Raw genomic sequence first — 6,532 nt, 5'->3', positions numbered from 1 at the left:
CTGGAGGATAGTCATCCCGCCCTGGCTTCTCCCCTTCACCCTGTCCTCTTTCTGGAGGATAGTCATCCCGCCCTGGCATCTCTCCTTCACCCTGTCCTTCTCTTTCTGGAGGATAGTCATCCATGTGTAACAGTACAACTAATATCTCACAATAACAAACACTGCAGTCTCTCGCTCTCTCTTACTTCCTACTTCCTACTCTACCTACTTCCCTCTTTGCTCGTTGCCTGTGGTGGCCAATCATGGCTCAGGGAGGGCTGAGTGCATTTTATTTGAATTAATTCCAACCAAGCGTTACACTGCCGATATTGGATTGAAATTACTTTGTGACCGTTAGGGTTGTCAAAAGGCAATAATATGCGTTTAAAATTATTCGATTCCGTTAATAATAGATCTATTATCAAAAGTCCTAAGCTACAAAAAAATAACAGAGAAAAAGACCTACAATAAATTGTTTAACCCATGGCTGCACAGATGAAACGGTGAAGAAAAACACCTGGTCCTCAATCTTTGGATGTTATGTCGCTTATCTGTATGAATTGGAATATTGCTTCAAAGTAAAGTATTAAAATAATACAGTAGTACCCAGTCTGAGACAATATACAATTGAAATAAGTTCAGGATGTATTCCATCAAGTCATTATTATTGACTTTCTCATGTAAATGAAAAGAAAAAGAATCATCCTATTTTGTGTGTTTAGGACCTTTTTTTTTTAATGTATCGAAAGAGGTATCGCGTATTTTTTGTTTCGTTTTTTTAAGCCTACTTTACATTACAGTTTAGCGTAATCTCCCCCCCCCCCCCCCCCCCAGCAGTTTAGGTAGTTTAATTGTATTAATACCGTACCATTACGCTCCTTCAGAATAAGACACAAGTAGGGATGCAACAGTTAGATTTTAATCTATTTTGTGGGGAAATGTTTCCATTGGTGTCATATTTAATTTATTTAATGGGAAAAAATAGCCAATATACAAGCTAAAAAAAAAGACTGTTGCGACAGTTTGTTGATTGACATTTTCATTATTTTTTGCGTGACACCGTCGTATGACAAAGTGACAGGGCTTAAAAGGTTAATTAGACCAATGGATTTAGATGATTATGTTGAGCCCTGCCTGGTGAAGCCCTGGTTGGAACCCTGGTCTGGCACCTGCGTCTGGAGGTCAAGGCTGTCATGTGTCTTGGCTGGATGAGTTGCTGTGTTTACATTGTTCCTTGACCATCAGTTACAGCCTGACAAAGCTTTAGTTTTACCCATTATTATTATTATATATTTTTTTTATGTAGATTTGTTTTAGGGAGTCATCTCAATTTTTTTTTTTAAATTGTATTTCAGCTTTGATGTAGGAATGTTTTGTGTCTCCTGCCTTTTCGTCTCTAAAGCTTAATTAATGATATATCGTCGTACAATGGTGAAAATAACCAATCTTCAGATCTTTTTGGCAAGCGACACCATCTTGCTATTGGCCCTGGATTTGTAACCTGGTCAGCAGTCAGCGATGAATCAGTCAAAATAAGCTTGTACACATCTACAATATGCTTGTGAGCTGCTGATAGAAGTCTACATATATGCTGGGAGTGCAGAGCATGCTATTCTGACTACATCTACAATATGCTGTGAGATTGCAGATCAGCTAGCCTTGTGAGCTTGATGTACACATCTACAATATGCTGTGAGCTTGCAGATCAGCTATTCCTTATACACATCTACAATATGCTGTGAGCTTGCAGATCAGCTATTCCTTGTACACATCTACAATATGCTGTGAGCTTGCAGATCAGCTATTCCTTGTACACATCTACAATATGCTGTGAGCTTGCAGATCAGCTATTCCTTGCGCACAACAAAGCATAAATCAACCCTTAGTTAAGAGATACTTAGACTGTATGTCCACTAGGCACTCTCGGATCACTATCCCACTCGAACCATTAGCCCAAGTCCACAACACGTTGCATCTCGCATGTATTCATTGTTTCCGTTGTAAACGTCAGTATGAACTAAACAGACAAAAGAAAGCTAAATCTTTTTGTGTTGTCTATAGGTCTATAACCTATAACATATCCGAACTCTTATCCCTGTGAAAATAAACCCTCAAAAGCTATACTATCCAACATAATAAAATAACTGTCAGATATGAATCACATACAGTACATTGTTGACCACATTTATTCCTATAGTTGAATTCAGTTTTCAACACATTTAACTTCCATCTTAATTCCAACTCCTGGTGCTTTAAGATGGCAATATGAAAACGAGGAAATAAAATAACTGCTTTAAATCCAAGTGGACATTAGATCTAAGACGGGGTTCCCTAGCAGCAGCACTTCCAGTTCCAGAGGTGCGCAGCATAAGTACTATGCCATCAACCGGTAATAAAACATTAATGCTGGGAATATGGTCAAACTTTAACACTAGAGTTTGCACTGGGGCCTAGTTGTGGTGTTGACAGAATTGTTCCATTGGGATAAATTCAGGCACAGCCCTGTCAGACCACCTCGCAACAAGGGCTGGGATCCGTTAGGATTTTAACGATTCCGGTTTCTCAACGATTCCCTCTTGACTGTCCGATTCCTAACAGTTCCTTTAACGATTCCTGTATATTTAAAAATATATAATTTTGACTAATGGTAATAGTGGTCCTTGAAATAAAAAAGTTGGAGAACCACTGACTGTGTAATTAACCGATTCCGGTAGCAGTTTAAAAAGTGCCCCCCCCCCCCTGATTCGTCCGATTCCGGATCCCAACCCTATACTCACAACACACTTTTAAGTCCCAAGCCACAGGTTGAGGAACACTGCTGCATACATCTATTCCTCTGCCTCCTGGGAGTTGATTTGGTGCATTTCTAAACTTTTGTTTTGTTTTAGTTTGTCTATTTTTATGTGTGTATTAGAAGGAAAAAAAGACAAATAATAGTAATAATCTGAGCAGAAATGAGTGACCTTGCAGAGGTTTATCTTCATCTTTTTATCATTTTCTTATTTTTATCTGTTGCCGTTTGTGTTTATGTGCCAACCTAACAATGAAACTGGTTGTAATTAAGCTTGTAATGGATGTGCGATATATTATATGTGTTGTGATAAGTAACTCTGAGGAAGGAAAGATATTTTTGATTTGTTTTGTCTTGGCTTGTAGTTTTGCTGTTCATCTTCCGTTTGAAATTGTTTCAGTTGATCCCTTTGTATCAAAGTGTAATGCAAAAGACAGTAAAGAGACATGACTACTACCTCCACTGCAACTGTGTCACTTCTGGTGTCAACTTCATTTTTCTAATTTGCTTTTGTGTCAACATGCTGTCCTTCAGTATGAGGGGGGGGGAGGGAAGGGTCAAATGATTAGGCCTACATGAGTGCTTTGAACAAGGTGGACCCGCTTGTAAACGAGTGTAATGCTTTATTGGGTCGTCCGCTCACAGTTAACAGTCTTTGTATTGAGTTGTGCTTGAAATGTACTGTAATTCTGCAAACTGTTAATAAATATTTAAATCAAAAAGTGCTATTACCGAGGACTGGCCACAAGGTGGCAGCAATGTAACATGGAAGACAAAGACAGTTGTGCGTAACTTTAAGGTCATCACAGGATCCAATTGAACCATAGAATTGAACATATGCAGACCGCGGCCATCTTGCAAGCAAAGTGCTAACTATATGCAATTTCCCTTTAACGGCGGCCCATACATCAGAAAAGTCCTGTTTGTATAAAATTTGGCATGTAAAAAAAATCACTTTCACTTTAACGCCATTCACATTTCACACTTTATAATTCAGCTTACTGTGGACACACATGCTGGAACTTTTTACATTGAAATGTTTTTTAATTATTTAACTTAAACGCCTAATGCATTGTCAATGGCAATAGCACAAACTTTGGCACGCTACTAGTCCTACATCCCATTCAAACTTTAAAATGTCCATCTTACGGTTTGCCTGAAAAAGTATCTTTGAAATGTCAAAGAAACACTTTCACCTAGAAACTCCATTCACACTTTTTGAGTGGTGCCTAACCGCTCCATATATGTGTGTAGGCCTATGTCCCTGTGTCTGCTTTCAATTTTGAGAAATCTATTATTTATTATATATATTTATTTTTTATTATTGGGGGTCAATGGCAGATTTTGGCACTTCAAAAAATGTTGACCAATAATGTTGACCAATAATCTACATTCTGCATCGTGGCTGTTTAGCCCATAGTGCCAGAGAGAATGTCTATCTTTCCAGTGGATGCTGTCTGTCTGTGGCTTATTTTAATAATAAAACATCCTTCTCAGGTTGGGTCTGACTGTCAGTGTGGGTGGGTGGGAGCACATGAATTATACATTAAGACCAACTGGAAGAAGAGCTCTGACAGAACATTGCTGTATCTCAGTGGTTCTCAACCAGTGGTCCAGGGACCACTGGTTGAGAACGGACCCTTTGGGTGCATTCGGTTTCATCTTACACTCTCAAGAGTCAAGTTATAGTTAAAGAGCTGCATGACTGCATTACTTAATTTAAATGAACTAGTCTACACATCAACATCAATACAGCATGGAATTATGGAAACGATGTTAAATAATCCAAAGTTTTGGGTCTGAGAGGCTAAATCTGGTCCGTGGCTGTGGACCGTCCTATTTATGAAAAAGGTTGAAAACCACTGCTGTATTTGGTAATCTCTCTCTCGCTCATTGACTATTCATCTCCTTTCTTTCTTTCTTTCTTTCTTTCTTTCTTTCTTTCTTTCTTTCTTTCTTTCTTTCCCACATATGCACACTCTACGTCTACACTATCGACCCCAATCTCTCTCTCCTAGAAGCAGTACCTATACCTTTCTACCTTTCTATTTATACAGTACATGATTCCTCACATTAACTTTACATAGATATGTTAAACATTTAAAGTATAGAGAGGTTTTCAGTGTGTCACTCTCTGACCGAGAGAGAGAGGGTGTGTCAGCTGTGTCCCCTAGAGACCCCTGTTTTAAGTGTACACACGCACGTCACACACAAATCGTGTGTGTGTGTGTGTGTGTGTGTGTGTGTGTGTGTGTGTGTGTGTGTGTGTGTGTGCGCGTGTGCGTGTGCGTGTGCGTGTGTGTGTGTGTGTGTGGGGGGGGGTTGATAGGCAGAGTGGTGCTGAGCTGGACATTTTTCTTCCAGTCAGGCTGGCTATTATGGTCTCTGATCTGGTGGCCTTCAATCTATGTTCATTACACTGAATCAATGTTGAACTTTCTCCCCCCCCCCCCCCCTCTCTCTCTCTCTCTCTCTCTCTCCCCCTCTCTGTCCTTCACTCCGCTGCTGTCACGATTTAGTTTCTCCCGTGTTTCCTCTCAATCAATTCCTCACCTCACCCCCCCTTTCTCTCTTATCTTGCAGAGAGAGAGAGGAATACAGATGGGTTTGTTTTGAGATAGGAGTTCTGTTTTTAATTTTTTGGGCTATAACCCATCGTTTTTGTCATTTCGTCATTGTTTTTTCTGCAATTTCCGCAATTTCCGCAATTTCCGCGATTTGCAATTTCCGCAATTTGCAATTTCCCCAATTTCCGCAATTTGCAATTTCCGCAATTTGACAAAAACCATCGTTTTTGTCAAATTGCGGAATTGCGGAAATGGAAATTGCGGATTTTTTTCCACATTTTTTCATTTTTTTCAAATCCTCAAAAATGATGAAAAACGGCGCGCTATAGTATGCCGTACGATATGGGCTATAGCCCACGGTCCAAAATGATGAGAAACGAGGCTAACTTTTTTTTTCAAAATTTCAAAAAACATGGGCTATAACCCATCGTTTTTGTCATTTCGTCATTTTTTTCAAATCCTCAAAAATGATGAAAAACGGCGCGCTATAGTATGCCGTACGATATGGGCTATAGCCCACGGTCCAAAATGATGAGAAACGAGGATAACTTTTTTTTTCAAAATTTCAAAAAACATGGGCTATAACCCATCGTTTTTGTCATTTCGTCATTTTTTTCAAATCTTCAAAAATGATGAAAAACGGCGCGCTATAGTATGCCGTACGATATGGGCTATAGCCCACGGTCCAAAATGATGAGAAACGAGGCTAACTTTTTTTTTTCAAAATTTCAAAAAACATGGGCTATAACCCATCGTTTTTGTCATTTCGTCATTTTTTTCAAATCCTCAAAAATGATGAAAAACTGCGCGCTATAGTATGCCGTACGATATGGGCTATAGCCCACGGTCCAAAATGATGAGAAACGAGGCTAACTTTTTTTTTCAAAATTTCAAAAAACATGGGCTATAACCCATCGTTTTTGTCATTTCGTCATTTTTTTCAAATCCTCAAAAATGATGAAAAACTGCGCGCTATAGTATGCCGTACGATATGGGCTATAGCCCATGGTCCAAAATGATAAGAAACGAGGATAACTTTTTTTTTCAAAATTTCAAAAAACATGGGCTATAACCCATCGTTTTTGTCATTTCGTCATTTTTTTCAAATCTTCAAAAATGATGAAAAACGGCACGCTATAGTATGCCGTACGATATGGGCTATAGCCCACGGTCCAAAATGATGAGAAACGAGGCT

Source organism: Protomyctophum bolini, assembly GCF_963924005.1.
Source record: "Protomyctophum bolini genome assembly, chromosome: 5".
Lineage (NCBI taxonomy): Eukaryota > Metazoa > Chordata > Actinopteri > Myctophiformes > Myctophidae > Protomyctophum > Protomyctophum bolini.
Note: the sequence above shows the minus strand (reverse complement) of the source record.